The sequence below is a fragment of the Alnus glutinosa genome, chromosome 14 (assembly GCF_958979055.1).
Source record: "Alnus glutinosa chromosome 14, dhAlnGlut1.1, whole genome shotgun sequence".
Lineage (NCBI taxonomy): Eukaryota > Viridiplantae > Streptophyta > Magnoliopsida > Fagales > Betulaceae > Alnus > Alnus glutinosa.
In genome coordinates this window covers 11,549,564-11,559,136 of record NC_084899.1, presented here as the reverse complement: position 1 = coordinate 11,559,136, position 9,573 = coordinate 11,549,564, and positions in this window count along the sequence as shown.

Sequence of the window (9,573 nt, the reverse complement as noted above, 5' to 3'; positions counted from 1 at the left end):
GGTACCTGGGTTTTGGAAAAATACGAAATTGGTACCTCTGTTTATTTTTCTGTCAAAATTTAACAGACATGCCACATCAGCTCCACGTAACATACCTAATATCGTCACATTTGTCCGTTCGCCACATCATTTCTCCTACGTGTAAAAACAATTCCATACAAATGAGAAAAAAAAGATCAAGTAAATTATCCCTGACGCGTCTTCATCAGCCATTCCCCTCAAAATATAGAACCAACACTAACCTACTCCGGTCGACCATTCTTTCCCAACCCGAACTCAGAATCAGCAACAGATCATGTCGAATTTAGCTTCCCCTGGACGATACTAGCTGTTCTTCCGTCGACATTTGCCCAAAATGTCGAAAATTGTCGAATCCTAACCAATCCCGATACGACTGTTTCTCTCCCCAAACCAACCGCCGAATTTGCAGCAAATAAAGCTGATTTTAGCTCCCCGTAGACGATACCAGACGAGATGGCATCAAGTCGCCTACGAGATTCTAGAGGGAATGAAGTTTCCTGTGGTTTAGAGAAGGTTGGTTCTTAACCCATGTTTAAATTTGTTTCATTTGAAGTTAGATAATAAATAATTTGTTCTTTTTTATACGAAGATATCAATTTTAGGGTTTGTCATGTTATCTATGTAGCAAATCCATTCTTTCAATGAACGTAGATCTACCCAATTTTATACGGAGATATCCATTTTTTGTCAACCAAGATTAATTTTTGGTTTGTGAAAACACTCAATGAAATGAGTATGGCCCTTCGAATTAGATTAATTTAGGGTTTGTTCTTTCTTCTTTGAAGTCATTATTTGCATCTTCGTCGGTGGGCCGTGTTGAGATGTCCTATGTATGTTTATGAGATTTACCTGCACCATTGAAGACCTCCTGGACTATGGAAAACCTTAGAAGAAGATTTTGGGGTTGCGCCACATACAATTCAAAAGTGAGTAGTTTTGGGTGACTTCTTACTGAGTATTTTTGGGTGAGTTCTTATTGATTGCCTTGTTATACTTCTCAATACAGACAAAAGCTGCATGTCGATTTTTTAGATGGCTGGACAAACCTACTTGTGCAAGGGGTGTGGAGGTCTTAAATGAGATGAAGAAGGTTAATTTTCTGGATGGTGAAAATGACAAGTGCATGGAAAGAATTAAAGAGCTAGAGAACATCAATGACAGTTGTATGCAAAGGGTTAATCAATTGCAGAAGGAGGATTATAAACACATGGAAACCATTAAGTGTCTAAAGAAGGAAAATGACAGCTACAGGGGAAGAGAGAAATTTTTTATGTATGCTCTGTTGTTGTCATGATTTACCATACTGTTGATTGCTTGTGTTACACTTTTGAAATGAATTATAGTTTGAGATATGTATATGTGTATGGGAATTATGTAACTTTGGTGGCACTATGATTTTAATGAATGTATGTTTTTTTGGCACCTGTGTTTAGTTAAGTACCACAAATGATACCTGTGTACACCAATGGTACCTTCGTGTGTCATTGACATCCAAAAATAATCTGATTAACAATTGACATGTGTTGTATGTCAAGAAATGTCTACTATCAAATATTTGACTTATTTGGCTTATTTGGTATACCAGAAATTAGTTATATGAGGTTTAAATAAGTACATCTAAGTTTTGTAGTTTTACCACACTTGGTACCTTAGTTTTGTAGTTTTTCCACAATTGGTACATCAGTTTTGTATTTTTACCACAGTTGGCACCTCAGTTTTATGGTTTTTTCACAATTGGTACCTGTATTACTATTTGGCTTAGTTGGTAAGCCAGACATGTCCAAACATTTAGGTGGTGCACTGATTTATTCTCCTGCGTATATACCCTTGTTTTTAATGTAAGTTACATGTGGTTTACATAAGTACCACAATTGGTACCTCTGTTTCGTACTTTTATCATAGTTGGTACCTCAGTTTTATGGTTTTTTCACAATTGGTACTTGTATTACTATTTGGCTAATTTGGCAGGCCAGACATGTCCAAACATTTAGGTTGTGCACTGATTTATTCCCCTGCGTATATACCAGTGTTTTTAATGTAAATTATATGCGGTTTACATAATTACCACAATTAGTACCTAAGTTTTTGAAGTTTTATCACAATTGGTACCTCAGTTTTGTACTTTTATCACAGTTGGTACCTCAGTTTTGTGGTTATTTCACAATTGGTACCTGTATACACTATCAAATATTTGGCTTATTTGGTATGCTAGTTTTTATCCAAGTAACCTGTATGCATGTGTATTGAAACCAACCAAATCATAAATTAAAATTGACCAAAACTCAAAATGACAAGCAAATCATATTGGTATATCAACTTGGTATCACAACAACCCAGTTTTGTATCCAAGTAACCTGTATGCTATCCAAACTTGGTATCACAACAACCCAAATTACAACAATTTGTTTAACAAAGTAACTGGCAAGGTGTCATGTTCAAAAAAATAACTAACAATTGACAACCATCCAACCCTATTTACACCATCACAAAACACATTACATTAAGGATGTTTTAATATATCAAAAAAATTATGACTGGATCCCTACTAAGTTGTACTCGGCTGTTCTGGCTGTGATCCCCCAGACTACAACAACCATCAAGAAATAAACAACAGGTATTAAAATATGATAACCAGGACAGTAGGTCAATTACAAAGTTAATGTCAGGCTCACCTTTGAATTCATCTTGTATACCGAAGTGACTCGCCTTTGTCTCGGTCTTCTTGATTCGCTTGCTGACTGTGTGATGTTAATCGATTATTGACCAATTGTATCTGTAGCTTTGATTGTCCTAGGAGGTGACACTGTCCCTGATGGTCCACCCTGTCACATATTTAGCAAACACAACAATGTACCAAAATGTTAACAATCAACCATAAATTAAATTATGGTTATTCATTAAACTCACAATATTTGCCTTCGGCTTCCTAACCCTTTTGGAATACTTCTTCCTATTGGGATTTTCAGGTTGGCAGCAACTCCTAGCATTGTGGCCCTTTTGACCACAGTTTCCGCAGCGTACATCATACCCCTTGCGACAAACCTTAGCACTCTCATATGGCTCTTGCTCATCGACTCCTCTTTTTCTCTGTTGTTTTGGCCTCCCGCATTGTTTCCTTGGCTGAGGTGGCTTTATAGGATCCACCTCACGATCAACAGGCCACTCTTCCAGTCCAGGCATAGGATTAATACCGGCGGCATAAGACTATCTGTATGTGTCCATTAGGAACCATTTACTGACATATTCCTCTAGGACTCATTTATTTAGGTATATTGCACATACTACATGGGGGCATTGAATTCCATTAAGTTGCCACTTCCCACATCCACATGTTCTTTGAGTAAGATCTACGACCCTCCGAGCCTCGTGGCTATGGTCAACCTCAAACCGCATTTCATTGCTCCAGTGACAAATGTAGTTCTTTGCCTCTAACTTATTTCTTTCTAACTTTTTTACAATTATAGGGCAAATTACATATATTGAAGTTGCTGCTCCAACCCTTTCCTGATTGTACCGGTTCATAATTTGCTGTCTTATAGTCTCCAAACAAGTCCATATCGGCTACTCTCTTGCTTCCAACACCCATGCATTAAAGCTCTCAGCAATGTTGCTTAATAAGATGTCACTGCAGTTGCTGGTTCGGAATGCATGTCGTGACCACATGCAAGGGTCTACTTTCTCAATGTAATTGTCTGCTGCTCCGTCCATACCTCAGATCATAGAGAGGTAGTACTTGAACTGAATTTTATTGGGTGCTTTAGCTGCACTCCACAAGGCGTCCTTGAACTCCTTCCCCTTAAATCCCTTTTTCTTGAAATTTGCATGCAAGTGCTTGACACAATATCGATGCTCGAGACCAGGCATTAGATACTCCAAAGCATCGAGGAGCCCCTGTTTTTTTTTTTTTTTTTTTTTTTTTTTTTTTTTTTTTTTTTTCAAAAAAAAGATACAAGTTCAATAAATGTTTGTAATATGTAAATGTTCATAGGACAATTGCATTAAGTTCTTTACCTTCTATCTGTCGTACATAAATGACCACATATGTTCACGCGGATAACCAATATCATCCAACAGTAGTCCAAAAAACAAGGTCCATGTGTCCCTGTTTTCGGTCTCGCATATCGCATATGATAGAGGGTAAATATCATCGTTACAATCCCGAGCGATGGCTACATGCAAATGGCCACTCCATCTTCCCTTCATGAAATAGGCATCCACACATATCATCAGCCTACATCCTACCAAGAAACCTTGTTTACATGCTACCAACGAAACGTACATCCACTGGAAGAACACTCCATCCATCTGAATGTAGGCTGAGCTACCCGAATTCCACTTAAGTATTGCATTGGCATACTCTCTGATGTGCCTATATTGCTTACCATCCATTCCATCGTGAAGTTGGTTTGCCATCGTCTTCACACGATGGCAACTCAACAATGATAGCTCTATATTATAATCCCTCCGTGTCATTTCCTTCAACACCTTCGCTTTGAAATCTCTTTGGTCCCGAAAAATATCAACATATCTATGTGCAACCCAACTTATATTTGCCCTCTTGTTGTGGTAGTGGCTGCCACAGTTATGCTTTGACTCGAAAGTCTTGATCTGAAAATATTTTCAGCAATTAGACCAAGATGCATGTATTTTCCATCCACATTGTTTCTTGTAGTAGACGGATACCCGTTTTTTCTCGATGTGCAGATACTTATAATCGAAGGAATTTTGCATTGCGAATACTTGTAACGCTTCCTCAAAGTTAGTTGGGTTGGCAAACCTCAACCCTACTTCCAAAACCACTGTCTCACTCAAGTCCCACTTTTTCCTCCATTCCGGATATCTTCTCCTAGGTCGTCTACATGACCCTTCACCTTCATTGCCTTCTTCTTCGCTGTCTAAACTGATAAAGTTCTCACTGTTATTAGACTCCTCATCCGGGTCATTTGCTTCATCAACTCCAATATTCGATTTATAATCTTTATCCCACAAGTTAAACCATTTTTTTATTTTTTATTATCCCTAAGTTTGCGCACTTCGTGTAGAACATCATCAAATTTACCTAAGAAGATGTCCTCCTCCTCGCCGTCAGTCACTTCAAAATCACTCAACTCGATGTCCTCCTCATCCCTTTGCTCGTCAACCTGTTGTGATGGCAGTCGCGGTTGCTGCTGTGGTGGCTGCTAGGGTTGCTACACTGCTGGCTGTTCTTCTTGCTGTTGGGGTTGTTGCATTGCTGGCTATTCTTCTTGTTGCTGTGACACATTGATTTCCTCATAGTTTATCTTAATTTCTGAAGGAGTATGAGATAAAAGCAACACTGGCTGGACCACTTCAATGGGAACTGGTTCATTCGGTACTTCTTCATCTGCAAATACATGCAGCTTCTTCTTGCCAAAATTTAATACCCTCTCAGCATATTCATGAAATCTCTATCATTAGTAAGACCACGTATCTGCTCGTTGCTCTCGTCATCATAGGTGTAATAGATAGAAGGAATACCATTGTACTGGTACCCACAGTGACATTCAAGTATATTGGTGAGGTTCCAAAAGCACCACTGGTTTGCATCTAGACAGGCTACTGCCATAGTCTCTCTCCTCCAACATATGCCATCCTGGGTCTAGATAGTGACCCATGGTGGACAGTGAAAATCACCATTGCTTACTTCTTTGATGTTAATTACCATTAGATTTTGGACAAATTAATGTTGGTTTTTACTACCACATCAAGGAGTAAACACTTGGAAGTACATTGTTATAGTTGCTTAGTGGTATATTGTTATGGTTATTCTTATATTTGATGAATTAAATTTCAAAGGTATTGATTTTGATTTAATAAAGAAAGTATGATTAGGATGGAATTGTAATTTGTTAACACTTATGTTAGTGAGCCAAGGTGGATTTAATTCTTGGGCTTTGGCTAAATAAATAGGAGTTATAATTGTTAAGGCTTGTATTGTTGGGCTTTTAATAATGTTGAAAAGTAGAAGGATGGACTAATGGGTTGAATTAGGTGTTTAAGCCGAAGGGAAAGCCCACCAATGGCCGGCCACTTGTTGGCAAATATGGAATGAGAGTTTTAAAAGCAAGCTCATTTTGGTAATTTTGAGAGAGTGAGAAAGAGAGAAAGAGAAGAAGAGAATGAGAGAAAACCATCAGGGGCATTCGCCCAAGTAAAAATTTGATTTAGGCAAGGAGCTTTCTTTCATTTCTCTAAGGATCTGTGATGAACATTTGGAATTTTAGATAAAATGGTTTGATCTACAGTGTTTAGTATGATACAAGTTTTTGTTGGATATGATTTTGTGAGTTTCGGGTAGGTTGTTTTTTTTTTTTTTTGAATCAAAATGAGAAGATGCATTAACAAGGGTGTTGGGACATCAATAATGCTTCCAAGTGGAGGATTGTTGCGAAGTAACAATTCGATGAAACTAAGGTTGAATTCATGGGGAAGGGTGTTGATTAGCAATCCAAAAGTCAAAATTAGAGTAAAACACTAAAATTTAATTAAAGAGAAAATTTGCCAATATTGATTTTTTGATTGGTGAAAGCAAATTAAATATGAGAATAACAATATTATTAAAAAAATTAAAGCTTAAGGATCCACGCAAAACATAATTATTGATAGTTTTAACAATCATATATTATAACTCAACTAAAATTCATACGAAGGATGATCTTAGTCGGATGATTTATAAAGCACGAGAATTACTTTTCCCAAAGGTAAATTTATGAATCTAATTATTTTTTTGTATGACAAAACTAGTTAATTAATTTGCAGGGAATTCTAAGTGTTTAACGTGTTTGGAGTCTACGCCAAATCAAAGAATTATACAAAATAAAATGTCTTTCCAAAGAAGTAATTAAAGACATTGTTGGGAATAAATCTACTCAGATCGGCCCATCTGAAGAAACATGGGCCTCCAGGTCCATACCAGCCCAAGGAGAATCAACGACCCTAAAGCCAAGACAGCAACACTCCCTGGTAGGCATATCCTGGGAGATAGACAGCCAAATTAGTCATCCCTGAAAAAGCTATTCCCGAGAATACGCGATAGGAAGTACATCCAGATTGAGTTCCAAGAATGCAAATGTCCAAGGATTGAGAGTCAACTCATTCAACCAAGGCTCGGGACAAGCAAGTCCCAGGAACTTAGATATTATCCGCACCCCAGGAAATTCGGATTAGAAGTCACAATCCAAGTCCAATTAAGACTCCTCGAAGAATCTGGTCACAGTCCTACTTCAAGTTGAATTGGGATAGGACTCCTGGTCTAAGTCTAATCCCTGAAAATCCAGGATTAGAATCATACTACAAAACGAATTGGGAAAGAATCACAATCCAAGTTTAGTAAGGAATACAAGTCCAAATGAGACTCTGATGGTGCTCCTAGGTTAAGTGGGAGCTGGAAACCTAAGTCAAGTTGACCTCTACCTCTTTTCCTATAAATAGGCCCATACCCCAGGAATAAATATATACTAATTATTTTATACATTGAACATACTTTTCTCTCAGAGACTATTGACTTAGGCATCAGAGTGAGACCCCCGAAAGGGTCTCTTAATTTTTGTTGTTTTGCATTATTCTTGGGAAGGGTGAAGAATATCAAAGAATGTCCCATCCACATCGTACAGAAAACTGTCCCAACAGACATAAACTTTAAGCATTAAACCATTGAGGATTGTTAAGAACATACCAACGAAAAGGTTGGAGTTCACTCCTTTCCTTAGCATGGCTTCTAACAAGCCATTACACCAAACAAAACTCTAAAAATTAGGAAGAAAGCCTAAATTAACTATAAAAAAAATATGGCCTAATGAGGCCTTTAAATAAACATAGAAACCCTAATCCTAGTCAAATACACACTTCAATCCCATCTTATTAAATAGATTTGCTCAAGTGAAGATCGAGCACACTTTGTGTCTAACAATTAGTCGCAATCTCGCTCGAGCAAGGGTTGAGCAAAAATTCTATCATAAGCTCTCTCGAGCAAACGTTGGCCAAAGGTCTAATGAGATTTCTAAACCAAACGTTAAGGTTTTTGTTGATAGTCATTTTTGGCCTAGTAAACATTGGCATTGAAAATTATTAGTGAAACACAAAATTGTGTCCCTCTAAATCAAATATCCATTGCCACCGAGTTTGCCTTCATCAGATATCAAAATCAAAAGTTATGTTAGTTTTACTCTAACTGGTATGCTTGCTTTCGTGATTATCAATTTGCAAGTGCACCAACTCGTGTAGTTTTGACAAGCTGAGAAGCTAAGCTGAGAAGTGGCGCTCAATCTACATGAAATAGCGCTCGATCACCTAGAAATGGCGATCGATTGACACGGAGCTCGATCGATCAACATGGCGCTCGATAGCCCAGAAATGGAGATTGGCGATCGAGCGCCATAGAATTTTGCAGATTGTAGATGAGCCGAACAGCTGTCCGATTTTTGGGAAAAAAAAAATCTCATCTCCAATCTCTCCCAGCCATTAGGTGCGATCAAAATAGATCCACCTAGGCCGTCCAAATCTATATAAATAGAATGCATCACCCCTCTTCAATTGCATGCCAATCCCTTTCTTCTTCTTCCTTATTTCTCTGTTTTTCTTCTCCCTTGCAAAAACTCTCTGCAACCTTTCTTCTTCTTTTGTTTCTCTGTTGCAGTAGTAGCAGAAAGCTTCCTCTCTTCCTTCTCCATCTCACTCGGTCAGTGGCTCTAGAAAGAAAAGAAAACAGCAAAACTCAGCCTCTCTCTCTCAGTTTGCAGCACCATTCGCTTTCTATTTCTCTCTCAAAGTTTTCCTCTCTTCTTTCTCTCTGGTTTTTCAAGGCCAAACACTCTCCCTTTACTGTTTTTTTTTTTCTCTTACGTGGCTAAATCAGCGACAAGAATTCTTCTTCTTGTTCTCTCGAGCCTGCAGCAGGAAAAATAAGAAAGGAAAAGAAAAAATTAAAAGGAAGTATTTCTCATCTCTCTCGACCAATTCTCTGTTGAAGTATTGAGTTTCTACAAAAATATCCCACTTGTGATATTTTTGGTTAGTCTTATTTAATGTATTTTATAGCTTCCATTATTTTAGTATTTAATGTATTTGATATGTCTTTTTAAACAGGTTATTTCAAATAAGCGTATTTAAATAATAAAACACGCCGTTGTAATGCCCGAGTAAAAAGAAATGTTCTATAAAAGCGCTGTTACACTGCCCAAAATCCTAAAAGTATTTTTAGGCATTAGTAACACTAATGCCATTATTTTGCCCATATTTTATAAAAATTAAAATAAGGATTATTTATATTTATGTTGTTGTGTTATCAAGTTGTTTTAAAAATATAAAACCCATTGTTTATATTAATGGAGTTATTATATTTGATATGAAAATATATAAGCTTTTAATACTAATGCTATTATGATGTTTTAATTAAAGAGTATTTTTGGTATTAATTAATAAATGCTATAATAATGTCTGCAAAAAAATATGTGGACATATAATAGATATATATTTTATATGCCGTCATAATATCTAAACGACATCAGAAATTGGGTTAAGTGGTTTAGAAGT